Raw genomic sequence first — 17,526 nt, 5'->3', positions numbered from 1 at the left:
AAGGGTGCACCATCCAGTGATCCCGTAGGCGCAAATCTTCCCTCCTCAAATTTGATTTCGAAGATTGGCCAGGGGACCAGATTCGCCATGGAAATGGATTTGCTTCTGTGAATTTCAGGCGGCAGGCTGGACGGCGCCATATAGATCTTGGAGTCGAACTCGAAGGGACACATATCATGACCTGGAAGATCCAAAAACATCTCGAACGGTGGTGGAGGCAAACAAGTCCAATCTTTGACATCAACTTCTTCCTTTAAATTGCTCAGTTTGATCACCATCAACTTTCCATACGTCATAAGGCAAAGGCACGCTTCCTTCGCCATTTCAACCTGCTCAGTTTTTCGTCTTTTTGACTCAGCAGCATCCAATTCCGCCATCACTCTCTCCGATAGAACGAGATCGGTGGTGCTGCGGCAGCAAAAAGCTAGGAATAATTTAAAAATTAAAAATAAAAAATATTTAAAAAAATTTAAAAATTTTAATATTTATTTAACTTTAGAATGTATAAAATTTATAAATTTGAGTTAAATAATATATTAAAAAAATTATGTGTAACAAAATAAAAATAAATATTTATAAACGTTAATTATAAATTAATTATTTATAAGCATTATTAAGTTTATTTATTTATTTTTTAATAGTATTTAATTTGAAACAATTAATTATTTATAAGCATTATTAAGTTTATTTATTTATTTTTTAATAGTATTTAATTTGAAACAAAACATTCGTTATCTTCATGCATAATTTTAATAGATAAAAAATATTTTATTTTTTTAATTTTATATTTAATTTTTTAAATTATTTTTAATTTTATTTTCTTCTCAATTTATTAATTTGTATTGTCTTTTTTTGCTTTTTCGTTTTCTTCTTTTATTTTTTTTATTTGATTATAATTAATTATTATTATTATAGTAATTTTTAATATTTTCTATTACTTTGATTTATGATTTTTTATTCGGTCAACTTTTATAAATTATTAAAATTTTACTTAAAATATTCCTTTTTCATGTGTCTTTTAAGACTTTAAATTTGTACTTTTTAGTATGTTGTTGAACGATATATTGTATGTAATTTTTACATCAATTTTTAATGAAATTAAAGTATAAATCAAGTTATTTTATGTGTATTTTTTAAAATTCTAAAAATCGGACTTGATTGACCGATTAATTGGATTAATCGGAAACTTAAAATACTAAAATTATATGAACTTGAAAAACATTCTTGTACTAGTATTTCTCTCCAATTGTTCCCCAAAAGATATAACTGGAATTGCTGAAGTAAAAATTAACTTAAGATTCTATTAAATAAACAACAATACTATTATATGTCAAGATAACATTGTTCTTAATTTATTAAATTTTTTTTTGTTCAAATTTACTTTATATGTTGGGATTAGTCTAAGTAAAAAATTTAGGTGGTATGGACATTGGACAAGTAACAATTGGTTTGCAGATCTTAAAATTTATCAAAAATATTTATGTTGGGAGGCTCAACATTTACACATACACTACATAAATACTTAATATAATCCTTAAGATTTAGATTTTCCCATTTTAATCCTTCAGATAGAGCTTTGAGCACTTAAAGTGGTCCTTAGACATATTTCTGGTGATGAGTCATCACCGGAGCACTAACATGGCCTCTGTTTGCCACACTGGAGGGGTCTAACGGCTATCTGAGCTGGTCAATTTCCAATTTGTACCCACGTTGATCCTTCTCTTTATATCTAACCCTAAATCCCCAAATTTTCGTAAACTTCATCTCATCTTCTTCTCCATCGCTTTCTATCTAACTTTAGAAGCTCTTTAGCAGCATATGTGGTTAAATCCACATTCCGGTGGGATCTGCAAGCATAAAGCAAGGTCCCTTAAGATATCACAAATTTTCCATTTAACCCTTCTATTTATCCTATATTCCATGCCAACTAATCCAAGAACTAAACAGAAACAACAATGCTTTTTGAGGGACTAATCCGAATCTGCATTGCAAAAATAAATGTTCCATAAACAACATATTTGTAATAGATTTGAGCTCATTTTCCAAATAATGCCATTATTCTTTTTTGACGTGCAAGATCCAAATCTGTTTGCAATGGAATCAGAAAATATTTATGACATGAAAGGGTAAAGAACATCCAATTCAGCAGGGCCTCAAACACACATGACACGTCTAATGTTGGCTTGTAACCACACTCAATTGGTCTACCACTTCAAAATACATTCATTTGCAAGCCAACTTTTAAAATTAATTGCAGCTAATCAGAACGGGGTAGAAATTTCAGCACAAGAGAACCTCTTCAATTTCTGATCTTTTTTTCAAGGGAAAATGAAATGATTTTTCAAGATTAAGTCGCCGGTAACTGAATCAGGCAATCGTGATTTGAACACACGTGCTATTTCTTTTTTTTTTCAATGAAAACAAACCTCTTCTTGAAGAAATAACTATAGCTCCAATGACTTCAGCTTAAAAAAGCCCTCACATAAATTTCAGCTTACCAACCTAAGAAAAACAAGTTAATTAGAAAAACTGTGTTAGGTCTAAACAGGGTGAACATTACATTAATAAAAGAATATATTTTTAACCGTAGTTGTTGCTGGCAGCTTCTTTTTCAACGGTTGCTTCTCACCCATGGATGCTCCAACACACTTCAAAGTGATACCTGCATATCCCTATATCAAGTTAATAAAATATCGCAAGTTTAGGATTTTTCAATTTATTTATTTATTTCAGAAAAGGATCGAATGCACAATAACTCAATCAGACTACATCCATGTGATGGTAAATTTTTTGTTTATAAATAAATTTTAGCCTCAAGGGTCAGTCTTGGGGTTATGGTAAATTATGAATTCATAATCTGACTACATCCATGTGATGTAAAGAAAGCAGTTCCAGAGGAGTATACACACAAAAAAATGTATTTACAAGAAGCAAGAGACATAATAACTCAATCAGACATGAAAGACATGCTCAAAAAATACTCGGTACATAGTTTTTACTTTTTAGAGAAATCTTGCAGTGTGATCAAATGGTTCAATTTCTAATGTTTATTCAACTGCTCTCCATAGTTTAACGAGAATAATGAACCAAAAACAAAATGTACCAGTACTCTGCTTATATTGTTTCCAATAAGATGTAGCTCTTCAATAGCTGTCAATGATTGTCTAAGTCATTCAACCTGCCCAGTTAAACATCAAACATTTAGTGGCTCCTAACAAACATGATGGGAATTTAAGCAGCATAAGTTGGGGAAAGATATAGAAAGGAACATGGGGCGAAATAGAGCTTGTCTTTATTCTTGGGGCGCTTTCTGAGGTCGGGAGCAGGGCCTTTGGGGCGCTAGGACAGCGAATGGCAGCACGAAGGCCGTTGGATGTGGAGGGTTGGGCATTGGGGTGGATGTAGGTTTGGAGAGCGTAGAGGAAGAGAATTGGGAGCCTGAAGAATGCGATGAAGAACGCGAGGAAGAGGGAGAGCCAAGGGTGCATGAGTAGGGATTTGTACAATAACACCAACTGTGAGGGACCAATGTGGGTATAAATTGAAAATGAGCCAGCTCAGCTCCAGCCTGGCAAAACGACGCCACGTCAGCGCTCCGGTGATGACTCATCACCAAAAATATGCCCAAGGACCACTTTGAGTGCTCGGAGCTCTATCTGGAGGACTACAATGGGAAAATCGGGATCTTGAGGATTACATTGAGTATTTGCACGAATCTCAGGGACTACTATGGGTATTTACTCAAAAACAAACCAGGGACTACTATGGGTATTTACTCAAAAACAAACCGTAATATTATGTTTGTTCATTTATAAGTATACAATCATGATTCTATATTTTCAAACATAAATTTAAGCATAGTAATTATTAGTCTTTGTTTGCTACATTACTTGACCCAACCCATTTATTCAAAGGAAGTATAATTCTACTTTAATTTTATACAACAAATACGACCAAAAAATAATTAAAAGAAGAGCATACAATAGAGACCTTAGCTAAGAAAATACGCATCCTATAAACAATGTCATCTCATCTCATGCATGGTACCACTTGTCTTTATCCAATTATGATTTGTGAAACTTACTTGCAAAGTTTGCTCATGAAATAAGAAACAATTATATTGCGGAAAAAAGAGGAACCATCCGAACTTGAAACACAAGAGATAAATCCACCACGACAATTAAAAAATATCTATCACAATTCAATTTTTCTTTGCTTGTATCAAGTAATTTCGTATAATTTATTTCTGTAAATGACAATCAAAAGAGTTGTTTGCAATATTTTAATGTTCATATCCAAATTAAGGAACATGACATGTTATAATTGACTTCCAATACTGTGCTCTACACAACTTTCTGTAACATGAGAAATATTAAAAGTATATATGTATTTGTATATAAGTTATAAACAGAATCATACTTGTTGCTATATTGGCGCCCCTTCTTTTTGGGACGCTCTTGGAGCAGATCTTATCACCTTAACACGAAATGAAGCCTGCAAAATTTGAAGCATGGATAATGTAACCAAAATCAAGTGTGCATGAGCATATTATTAGCTCAATGGTTCAGTGTACATTATACAAAATTGACTATTAAAATCAACGGAAAATTACAAAACTTAGATTTAACTACACAAAAACCCTAGTGGGAAATCAAAAACACAATTGCAAACCTTAACCAAATCATTACATACCGAAAATGGAGAATCTAACAGAAAACCGAAAAACAATCTCTCTTCATGGAGACGGAATTCAACAAAGAATTAAAATGATTCAAAACTACTGTGAATTACCCACCTCACAGACACAAATTATGAAAATCCGTGAGAAGAAACCATGGGAAGTCGTTGCCTTCCTTAACATAAATTACCTCATTGATGCTGGATTTGACCACCAATTCATTACCATAAAAAATCTCTCCCCAACTATGCTCCTTTCCAAGTTCAAACAGAGAAAAGCCAAGAAGGAAAAAATACATTATACATATAAACATAAAGGTATGAAATGGAAACTGAAATGCTTATAAAGTGCATTATCTTCACTAACCGTGTGTGTTATATTTTTTTGTCATAAAAAAATTATAAAATTATAAAACACATTTATATCTTATGAAGATTGATCACCTGATTGGCACCTGTAGTAACCATTACCTAGGACTTGTGCAAATTGTTTACATCTCACAACTACAATCGAAAGCATAGGAATTAATAGAAAAGGATCACCAATTCTCAGGAATTTCAACTACTAAAAAGCGTTGTAACTTAATGCGCACTTGACCCTTATTGAAAACCAAGTTTCATTCCAAAAACAAGTTCCAACCAGTTAACACACATTTATATGTTGTAAGCAAAAGATAGAGTCTAGAATGTTTTTGCTTTACCTTTCTAATTAATGCTGCTTGAAGTTAAGGAAGCCCATCATTGTCACTATAATAATTAATAGAAGGTGGGCCCACACAAGTTTTTGTACCTTATCGAATGGCTTCTTTCGGTTGCTGCCACTAAACCACACCCTTAAAAGTTAAAATGTTCAACAACCCCATCACGGATCACACGTTAAACAGAAGTAGGGATCAAATAAGATGTAGAAAATTAATTAAACACCAATTATTCAGAACCTTAACTAAATCCAAAATATGATTAGTAAACTTCAAATGAATAGAAATAAGTAATATATGAAGAATCAAAATTTAATAGCCGTTGGAAGTAAAAAAATTCTGCCTATCGTATAGAAATGCAAAAACTTCTTTTCAAAATAGTCAAAGTTTCCACCTTCTCAACAAATTTTTGATGCAGTTGTCCCAAGCTCTTTAATAAGATTAAAGAATACATGCGTATATCCCATTTCTTGATACAAAAAATGTAGCTAAATAAATATGAATATATGACTTGAACTTTAAAGTATAAGACAAACTAACAAAAGTAGAAACAATTTTCCAACAGTTCTTGCTATAGTAGATGTCTTTATACACTTTTTCTTTTTTGCATAGCAGTGATCCCCAAATTAGATTATTTATCGCAAAAAAGAGATATGTTCTCCAAAATATTGGTTACAATACAAAATTATACATCGGTAATAAAAAAAAAGTTATGGTATAAAAAAAGAACCCCAACTCAAAATCTCGGGTCTTTTTTCTTCCTTTTATTATGAAACCAAAAGAAATCTAACAAAATCTGCATATTTGATCAGCTTATAAAATTGATCCTTAAATAAGCATATTTCTTAACCCATTCAGAGCTTGATAATATAGGCAATCATCAATGTCTTCACCAATAGAAAAATTTTAACTATCTAAAAGTTTAGAAGTCTCTAAAGTCTAACAAATATCCAATTTCTAAAAGCAGATTAATATCCTGATTGAAATACTAATAAAGTTCTCTGGCAAGTTTGAATTAATCATTTATCACCTATATAATGAGAAGCTCATATTATCTTCTGACACAATAATAAACTTTAGTAACTTTGATTATATTAGCAATAAACAAAAGATTTTACCCACAAGGCAAAGAATAGTTATTAACAATAGAATTATAAGCATGACATAATGGCAATTCCAAAAGATAGTTGAGGTTATCAGAGCCGAAAATAATGACCATAAACAAAGACTCATTATTTAAACAAAATTGAAAAATTTGAGATATGTGCAAGGAAATTGGAAAACAATAAATAAGAAAGCACAATGTATAATGTAGCATCTAAAGATAATAGGTAAAAAGGACCATACCTTTTAGAATAGTGCCAGTAAATCCATTGTACATCTAGGACACAAAGTCTTCTCCACAAGTCCGCAACTCCAGCTGAACGAAGAAAATCATATAAGAGAGCAAGATTTATCCAATAATTATCAAATAAACAAATTAATGAGAGAAAGAAATTAGTGAAACCAGAGTTGAAGAGTATTTACAACAAACTCTAGTACAGCATTAACTTTTGAGGATCCACTGTGCAAAAGGAAAAAAATTGGATATAAATAAAAACTGAAACCTTTACCAAAACTCTAAAAATATGAAACTCAATCAAAACCAAAGCTTTTAAAAAAAAAAAAAAAAAAAAAAAAAAAAAAAAAACTTTGCTTTTGATAGCAACCTCATGGCTCTTGAATGTCCTTTTTTTACCCTTGGCAAAGCATGTGTACCCAAAATGGCCACGTCCCACTTCTTACCAAAACTCATAGTGAACCAAAAATTGCTTTGAGAATCCAAATGCTGCTAATAGTAGTAAAAGCTTACACAAAAGAAAAATTGGTAAAAATAAAAAACAAAATTAAAGAGAAACGCAAAAGTGGGAGGGAAAAACAAAAAAGAATACAAATAAAAAAGCGAGGCAAAGTATGATGTAAAAAGTTGGGGTAAGTATGTTTTTGGTCCTTAAAGTTTTTCGCCAGAATCGAAACCGTCCCTCATCTAATTTTCGATTTAGAATCGTCCTTAACTTTTTTTCGTATTAAAAATCATCATTTTAATTTTTTTGGACAAAAATACCCTCATCACTACCAACACAATTACCTCCTCCACCACCACCATCAACACCAACACCACCGCCACAACCAGCGCCACCACCACCACTAACACCACCACCACCACAAACACAAACACAAACACAAACACAAACACCACCACCACCACCACCACCAACACCAACACCAACACCAAAACCAACACCAACACTAAGAATACCAAACAACAGCAACTTCTTCCATTAACAAATTAAAAATACAATAACAAAAACCAGATTCAACAAAACCAACAATTCAGAAGTCAAATCAGATTCAACAAGAACAAAACCAACAATGATTCAACAAATCAGATTCAACAAATCAAGCAGCAGAAGAAGCAGAAGACAAAGCAGAAACAGAGATCGAAGCAAGAAGCAGAGGCGGCGAGGTGGCGAGGCGGCGAGGAGCAGCAGAGCGGAAGCCGACAACGACGAGGAGGTCACGACGGCGACGACGAGGGCGAGGAGGAGGAGCAGAAACGGCTCGACGAGGAGGGCGAGGCGCGAGGGCAAGGAGCTGCGTCGGCGAGGAGTGACGAGGAGCGGCGGCGGCGACGATCCCTTCTCTCTCCCCCCCCCCCTTTCTTTCTCTCCCCACCCCCCGCTTCTCTGTATCCCTTTCTCTCCTTTCTTTCGGCGACGGCAGCTCCAAGCTTCGCCGGCGCCGTCCCCCTTCCCCCCTTCCCCTTCCCCCTCCCTCCCCTCCCCCTTCGTATACCCTTTTCTCCCCCAAACGCGTTTTCTTCCCCCCTCACTCCAACACGCGTTACACGCGTTTTCTTTTTTTTATTTTATAACTTTTATTATTAAAATAGGAGTAGGGGTAGTTTAGGAATAATATAAAAAATTTTATTAAAAAGGACGATTTTAATACAAAAAAAAACGTTAAGGACGATTTTAAATCGAAAATTAAATGAGGAACGGTTTCGATTCTAGCGAAAAACTTTAAGGACCAAAACCATACTTACCCTTAAAAAGTTTAAAGAATCAATAGAAAAACACTCACAATTCACAACATCAGATTACTACGGAAAAAAAAAATTACACCAAGATATTAAGGAGATTTTTTTAACCCTATATAAAAGAGACAATGTATTTAGGTAAACCTTTTTATATACATAAATTGCAACTATAATAGAATCATTAGTAATTTAGTATCCATCAACTGAAAAGACAATGTATTTTCTTTTGTTATTTTATTCAAAGAAATGAATTTCAAGGTGAATTCCATAAATATTCTCATGAAACCCTAAAACAAACACCTCGGCGTCAAAAGTAGAGACACCTTGACATAGTAGAATTCAAAAGTGCACAAGTCCACATCATAAGAGCTAAGATCTAGCCAATGCCCCCAAAACACTATAAGCATCATCAGCCCCAACCAAATCTAGGAATAAGCTTCAGTAAAATCACTCCCGAGAAATCATTTCAAATGGCACAAACTTACAAAATAATTAGAAGTGCTTGATAATTGAGATAGCCAACCCACCAAGTGTTGAGATAATAAAGACAAAACATATAGAGAAGGTTGAGAATTAAAATTAAAATCTAACTAAAACAAACTTTATAAAAAAGCAACACAATGAGCAAGAAAGAGGTGAGAAACTGGGACTCAACCAAGTGGTACTTGCTCTATTTATAAACACATCTCAATGCAGAAATTTGAATTTTGAAATAGATAGCTTCTTTAGTTTAAGAGGGAAAAGGAAAGAAACAACCTCTAGGAATTTGATATTGCACATTCAGGACACATAGCAATGAACCCAATATAAGAAACATACATAAGACCTCTTTAGAGTGTCCAATGAACAGTGAAAATGGCAAACGACAGCAGTAGATAATTGATAGTGCTCAGTGAATACTAATAGGATCCAATATATTTAATTAAAACTTAGACCCACAAAAAGTAACAAAAATATATTCACAGTAATAAAAAAATATTTTTCAGACTATATATTATAAAACAGTAGGTTTAAGGCCCAAACCATAAAGACCAAAGGGATAACATAACTCTAAAGGGAAAAACTTAGCCTCTTTGTTTCTTATTTTGGAAACTGTTAATGGTAAAAGAACTCTAAACTCTTCAAAAACAGTCTTGGTGGCCAATGAAATTTACAATTTAGCTTTCGTATTTTAGCTTCAAAACATGGATAACTATTGGTATAAATGTGCAATTCAGTTGACTGCACAAAAAAAATATAAATTAGAAAAAGAAATAGCCTAAAGCTTATAATCAAACGAATAAAGTGCTTACATAATACATACCATATCTTCTATTTAGACTTGAGATCAAATTCTAGCTGTATAAGCTCCACTTTCAATTTTTCTCTTTCTTCTTCCAATGCTTTAGTTGCCTCCAATTTTTTCATTGCCACAACATTCTTTCTTCTAATTTGGAGTTCTATCATGTAGTGATCTAATCTATCTATCATATCTGCAAGAAAAAGGACAGCACCTGCAAATTATATTGCCAATGAAACAAAAGCCCTGTGAAATTCAGAACATTAAGTGTTCAGATTCAGCATAATTATGATATTAATGTCCTTGTGAACCTGTTCTGGAGCAACAATTTGGTGGAATTGTTATCCCAGAAACAGTAGTCCTTACCTTCTTTGCTTCATCCCGAGGAAAAAGTAAATTTTTTTTAGTTAATCAATTCAAGAAACCCAAAATTGTTTAAAATAACGTATAATCCAATTATCAATAACAATACTCTGTTTCATTGAATTATCATGAATCTAGTTTTTCTCTGAAACCGAACTTACATCCCCCCCCCCCCCCAATTGATGTTCATTTAGTCCCTTTATGTAATCTGAACTTATTTTTCTGCATAAATTTATAGTTGTATACCTTAAATACTAAAACTAATTTTGAATTTAGTGTGTTTAACACACACAGACACACACCCCTTATTGATGTTCATTTATTCCCTTTATGTAATCTGAATTTGTTTTTCTATATAAATTTATAGTTATATGCCTTAAATACTAAAACTAGTTTTAGACATTATGCTTCTATTATTGCTATAGCTTTTTTCAACAACAAATTGAGGATAACAATCGAAGACCCAACAGAGCAAGTGTCCCAATGAATACATCGTTAGAAAACTTAAATCAATCTAATGCCTACTAACCTGTGGAAGCTATTGGATCACCTAACAATTGCCATCATGAGAGCGAAAAACAGCTCAATGGCCACAAATCCAGCTTTTCGATTTGACCCATATTCCAATCACTCCCATAAATCTCAACCACTATCCCTCTCTCTGAACCCTACCCTAAAACAAATAGAGGGGTGTAGAAGAAAAAGGGCACAGAAGGAGAAAGAGAGCCATGATCAAAGCTTCATCCGACGACCAAGCTCCAGATCCATCCATGAAAAAATTGAAGAAATCAAAAACAATTCAACGAAATAACTAATCGAACAATAAATAAGATCAAGTGTGTATGAGTATTAATAGCTCAATAGTTCAGTGTATATTATACAAAACTGAGTGTTAAAATCAACAGAAAATTACAAAACTCAGATTTAGCTACACAAAAACGATCCAATTAAAATTTGAAATCATTGTGGAAACACGCAAACCCTAGTGGGAAATCAAAAACACAATTGCAAACCCTAACAAAATCATTGCATACCGAAAATGAAGAACCTAACAGAAAATTAAAAAACAATCTCTCTTCATAAAGATGGAGTTCAAAAAAAGAATTAAAATTATTCAAAACTACTATGAATTACATATTAGAAAACCAAATTCAATCTAATGCCTATAATTTCTAGGATATTTGGAGAGCAGTTGAAGAGATTCCATATGGAGTGTATATAGCTCTTATTATGTGTCTCAAGATCATTGTGTGTTTTATCCACATGCTTCTGTTTTAGTTGCTGCTAGAACTAAAAGATTTGCCACCTTTTAACAAAGAAAGCTATAAAAAAGAAGTATGCATTTATGTACAATGAAGGTACGTTTCTTTAATCTCCAAAGAAAAATTAATCAATTAGGAGCAGAGTCTATAACACTTCTAAGTTACAGATTTTATTAAAAGCTGTTTCAAGGTTCATGATCATCCGAAGATCTTATTTATAATGGTAAGAGAATATTATTCATCAAATTCTTCTCATTTTCTGATGATAAATAAATTTTAACTTAATATATTCTCTGAGAATGAAACCCAATAATTCTTACCTTAACATGCTTAAAACATTCCTCCTGCTGTTGCACCCTCTTCACTTTATCCTCTTGCTTTCTCCTTTTCATCTAACAGAAAATCGAAAAACAATCTCTCTTCATGAAGACGGAGTTCAAAAAAATAATTAAAATTATTCAAAACTGTTATGAATTACATATTAGAAACCCAAATTCAATCTAATGCCTATAATTTCTAGGATACATGAGAAATCCTATAATTTCGAAGATCTTCAACGCCGACATCATCAAATCGGAGAATCGAAGGAAGAGAGAAATCGAAGTTGTAAAGCTAAATATCTTTCAGTCACTCCCACAAATCTCTCCCAGAAATGGGTCCTCATCTCTCTAAACCCTAACCTAATAGCACGAGAGGGCTATAGCAGAAACAGGTGGCAAATAGTAAAAAATTAAATCAAACAACACAAGAGAAAAAAAATAAATGAATGAATCAATCAATCAAAATAGACCAGTCTGAACAGCAGGATCACGCTTAGAAGCCAACTAAGTTTGCTGCTTCTGCTACTGAGCCGCCGCAGCTGAGCCCTTCTTGGGTGGAGACGGCGCTGCCACCGCGGCAATTTGCTGTGAGAGGTCCTCAGCGCTGTCACCTCTCGAATGGAAAGGGTTCGCCGTCGCTATTTCTAGAAAGGAGACGCGACACGAAGAGCGAAGAAGCAGACCAAAGAGAGAAGTGTCAATGTCGTCGGTGCGGTAGGGTGCTACGGCAAAGAAGGCACGCCGGCGCAGCTCGGAGTGCAACGGAGCGCACCAAAGAGAGAGTGAGAGGAAGTACGCCACAGAGAGAAAAAGAGCACTGTGCTTTTCCTCTTCTTTCTTTATTTTTACGGAAAATTCCAAGGTTCTGATAACCAGACCGGTCATCGAACCGCTCTAGTTACTGGTTTATTGATTTATTGGTTCAACCAATTCAACCGTAGTTCAACTGGAAAAACCGTTTTATAATAAACACCTGATTCTATAAAAATTCAATGAATAAAGCAACTGGGTCTAAACACTCTTCTACTGCATTTTTTTTACTTCAAAAGGGGATAATGAACAACTAGTTCTATGAATAAACAAACTAAAATGATATGCAATGCCAAAAATAGGCCAATGATAAAATAATAAAGGGTTTCTCTCTTCAATTCTATGTTCAAGCTTGTGGCAGACCAGAATTACCGTTGAAATAGTCTTCCTTCTTAATTCTTATATACCTCAAAGAATTTCCTACAAAATGAAAATTGAACACAACACACAATTTTAAAACAAAAACAAAACAACACTCAGAAATCAATCACCTCTTCCAAACACAGCCTTAAAACAAAACAGAACAACATTCAGAGTATGGGCATTAATCACAAAAAAAATGATTTCTGAAACAACAAAAACAGCAGAACAACATTCAGATTTTGAGCATTGATCACAAAATATTGATTTATGAAACAAAACAAAAACAGAAGAACAACATTTAGAGTTTGAGCATTGATAACAAAAAATTGATTTCTGAAACAAAACAAACACAGCAAAACCAGCAGAACAGCATTTAGAGTTTGAGCATTGATCACAAAAAATTAATTTCTGAAACAAAACAAACAATCAACAAAACCATGAAAACAGAATTTTTTTTTCCTTCAGAAGAAGAAAACAATGAAAACATGAAGCATATAATAAATCAATTATCACCAATATCCAGCAAGAATCTCAAAGACAACAATAAATACACAACAACAATTTAGCAAATAAACAAGGACAAGACCTAAATAGAAAATCCAACAAATTAAATCGCAGAAACCTAACAATTTAGCAAATTAAAACAACAGCAGCCCAACAATTTAACAAATTATCAACTTAACAAGTTCAATAATAGAAAATCACAACAAAAACAAAAAAAATAAAAATAACAGAAGAACAACAGAACAACAACACAAGAACAATTAGCAAATTAACAAGTTCACACTAACAGTTAAAATTTACCAGAAGAACACTAATGCAAGTGGAATCATCATGCTAATATGTTTTCTACAAAGATGCTATTTGTGTAGCTAAAATTTCCTAATTACTAAGATCCAATCATTCTAATTTCACATGCAATCAACTTACTAAGTTTCTAAAAGCTAGAATGATAAAACCAACCCGAAATATGGTTAAAGCATTTCATCAAACATGTTGAGGGCGGTAAACTTGAAACGAAATAAGAGAATTCAAAGCTTAATATCAATGTGATAGAAAAGAAAACATAACTATTGTATACTTTAATTTAGTCTATGAAAAAAATCCAAACCACTACTAAATCAAATAGTTACTTATTGTAATAGAAATAAGAAGTTGCAGAGTTTGAAGCAGAGTATTGGTGTTGCGTGAGTGTATTGTCTGGTGGCGGGTTTAGGGAACTCACCGCGACGACAAAAGAGAGCAGTTCGACGGCTAGGTGGAGCGCGCGGGTTGGAAGCAGATTTTGAAGCAGAGCAACGTGGCTTCCAGACTAACGCGAATGCGAACACGAACGGTGAACGGCGAAGACCGCGAACGAAGACGACGGCTGAACGAAGACGCGAACGTGAACGGCAAATAAACGGCGGCGGAAGCGCGGCTAAGCAGACAAAGACGACGGACGCCGAGTTCGAGGAAGCAGCTGCGATCGGTGACAGCGAAGAGGGGTTAAAGACTTGGAGTACGAGGAAAGCTAGATAGACGGACGGACGGACGGACGGCGGCAGTATGCCACTCCTTGCGGCGGTGGTGTAGACTTACAATGCTAGGGTTTTTTGGCTGAGTTTCTGTGAATGAAAGAAAGGGAGGGAGAAAGGGAGAAAGAAACAAAGGAGCTTCACAACCAAGAGTGAAAGGAAGCCAAATTTGCCAAGAAGGACGCCGTTTCTTTTAAACCGGTCGGTTTTTTATCCAGTTCAACCGGCCAAAAACCGCCCGATTCGACAGTTTTTCTTCGGTTTTTGGAGAAATGGTTTTAGGGGGCAAATCGAAACGTAATTACTGTCGGTTCATATTTAGACCGGTTGAATCGACTGGTTTGATCCAATTTTTCTAATGCGTTTACGTTTTTAGCATAATATGCTGACTTCGCGTGGCAATATGTAAGAACGACACATGGTGATGAGAATGGTTGTGAGACGGAGCAGAAGAAACATTCCGTCCTGCAATTAAAAGTAATTATGTGGTAATTAGTTTTATAATTAGGTGTTGGAATAATGGACATTAATTTGTGGGCTGTAGGAACTTTATATTTTGAAATGTATATAAGGACCATCAAAGGTAATTCATTGATCTTTTTGTTTTATTTAATATTGGGTTCCTAATGAATGCGGCATAAAGAGAATCATTATTGTTATGTTGATCCATGATTATGATGAAAATATAGAAATTAGTAAGGAAGTTTGGTTTAGTTTGATTTAATAGGCATATTCATGAAATGTGGGATGACAATAAATTTTTTTAGATGGAATCATTGATTTTGTAGAGAAAAAAGAATATTTTTTAAAGTATCATAGAGATAAGATTTTTAATTTTGGGTCAGTCTAAAACCAGCGCAGGTTATTTGGGCATATCTGATGTGCTATTGAATTTGAAGCATTAGATCGGATCGACAAATAATCCAATAGCTTATATTTAATATATAAATAACTTATTAAAAATTATAATAAAAATAACAAATGTTTTAATATTTTAAAATTGCCCCATCATAAAATAAGAGAGAATCAGGAATGAAACCCTCGTTTTAGCTGGAGATTGCCGCTGGAAGGCTTTCCCCAGCAAAGAAACCCTTCGACAACGATAGAGAATATCTCTGGCAACGATTCTTCCTCTCTCGTCCTTGCTTGGATGATTGTCAACGCGAAGAAAATGATTAGTGAATACCTATTAGCTTCTTCTCTCGTTTTCTTCCGTTCCTTCCACTTCCTCTCTCAAATTCCATGATTTTTCATTTTCTTTTTGGTTAAATTATGATTACGATGGCTCTGTAATCTAGAACGGTGAATAATTTCGGATTATGATACCGGGTTTTTTGTTTCAAACACTTGCTCAAGTGTTTTGTCCAAATAAAGAGGCCACTGTTTATGATACATGGTTTTTAGTTTTTCAAACCTTCTCCAATGCCTCATCTTTTTGTTTTTCAATTCATAATTGACTGGCTTTTATTCATCCTTTTTTTGCTTATCAAGGTTTGAGATTTGGGTAAACTGAAAACAGTCTTTAAAAAAATGGTATTTTTTATTTTTGTTTTTTTATGTAACTATATGATTGTAGCTTTCAAATACAAATTTGACTTCTTTTTTGGCCTCCAATTTTTACTGGTGAGGTTTAACTATAGTGAATGCATGATTGTTGAGTGACGATAGATATGAACATTGTGGTGGTTGTTCACTGTGATTGGTTAGTTTCATTGGTATAGCATTACGGAATATATTTCATTGCCTATATGTATATATATATATATATATATATATATATATATATATATATATATATATATATATATATATATGATAACATTTATAAAGAAATTATTTTTAACTGGATTTTTATTACAAGTCTTCTTGATAAACCTCAAATATTTTATAGTTACAACTTTGAAGTAGCAGTGAGAACTGTTAATACGTTGGTCAGCCCAGATTGTAATCCCGGTTGTAAGTCCTAGTAAGGCAGTGAATCCGTTGATTAACGAGGGTGGTCCCGTAACTCACAAAGTTCTAACCATAAAATGGCTAGTTTATTGAGAACGATGAGTAGTTTAAATCTAGGGAAAAATAATTCTTTAGTGATAAAAACAGACAATGATGAAGCATCCACCTCTGTAACTAAGAATGAGTTAGAAATAGCTAAACTAGAAGAAAGTTTTCATAATTGGAGCATACCTATAGTAGATAAAGATAAAATATATAAAAAGAGAAACTTCTGGGAAGGAAAAAATTATGAAATCCACATGTTAGAATATTGTAAACCAGGAACGAGTAGTAATAAAATTATCACCATCTTAGAAGAAGATAAATTGAAAGAACATAGCAGAAAAGGATATAACTTTATCCATATAGGATTAATACAAGTAGCCATAAAGCCTAATTTTAGAATAGGAATTAATCTGCCTATATTATTAACCTTAAGAGATACTAGGTTAAAAAATTTTAGTGATTCATTAATAGGAATATTAGAAAGTAACTGTCATGATGGACCAGTGTTTTTTAATTGTTACCCAAATTATGCTATGAATCTAAAAAATGAATACACCTGGCAAGCTTTAAAATTGCAAGTGACATCTGATGAGACCATTATAAATGAAAAATATGATCCATTTGAAATAATCTATAGGATATATTATAAAATTACTAAAGTTGATTATGACTTTAGAGCATTAAGACAATCATCAAAAGAAGAAACAATAATTATGCATGCAAACCTAAAAAGATCTAATATACAAACACCTAGAAGATTAAGACATGAAGAATTAAAGAGTCGTATGCCTGAAGAATGGATAATACCTGATGGTATTGAAGAACCACAGATACAAAATACTAGGATAAGAGAAATCATAAGAGAAGGACCTGATATTAGAATCAGGATGAATAGATCCCAATCATTAAGAGTTCCTGATAATGTTGAAACAATTAGCCATAGAAATTCTATAGATAATTCGTCCATAGGAAATATCGATGATATTGTAGGAATTGACAACAGAAGGCCACATATAGCCACTGCTGTATATAAATCACCTTCAGAATTTGATCCAAGAGAATCACAAATTATGTCCGTAATTATAAAGGAAGAACCATTTGAGATTGATAAAGAATGGATAAGACAAGATTTTAATGCTGATTACAATAAATCATTAAGA

The 17,526-nt window shown here is 33.4% G+C and overlaps 1 long non-coding RNA gene across 47 annotated transcripts; it reads right to left on the bottom strand.

Annotated features, from left to right (window-relative positions):
* Positions 1-1,444: 1,444 nt before the first annotated feature.
* On the bottom strand, positions 1,445-14,554 carry LOC112702268 (uncharacterized). 47 transcript variants are annotated; one of them, XR_011865461.1, is made up of 16 exons: positions 14,077-14,551; positions 12,861-12,908; positions 11,679-11,750; positions 10,626-10,852; positions 9,758-9,947; positions 6,903-6,939; positions 6,723-6,795; positions 5,379-5,510; positions 5,122-5,181; positions 4,796-4,931; positions 4,420-4,494; positions 3,270-3,664; positions 3,104-3,178; positions 2,586-2,662; positions 2,427-2,502; positions 1,445-1,847 (listed from the first exon to the last, which is right to left on the bottom strand). It is a non-coding gene; the product is annotated as an uncharacterized lncRNA (long non-coding RNA). The 47 variants fall into 47 exon arrangements; XR_011865546.1 differs by having other exon boundaries at positions 5,379-5,498; XR_011865654.1 differs by having other exon boundaries at positions 5,379-5,492.
* Between the last annotated feature and the right edge of the window lie 2,972 nt (positions 14,555-17,526).

This window comes from Arachis hypogaea, chromosome 1 (assembly GCF_003086295.3).
Source record: "Arachis hypogaea cultivar Tifrunner chromosome 1, arahy.Tifrunner.gnm2.J5K5, whole genome shotgun sequence".
In the NCBI taxonomy this organism is placed as follows: Eukaryota; Viridiplantae; Streptophyta; class Magnoliopsida; order Fabales; family Fabaceae; genus Arachis; species Arachis hypogaea.
This window is presented reverse-complemented; position numbering and strand designations above follow the sequence as displayed.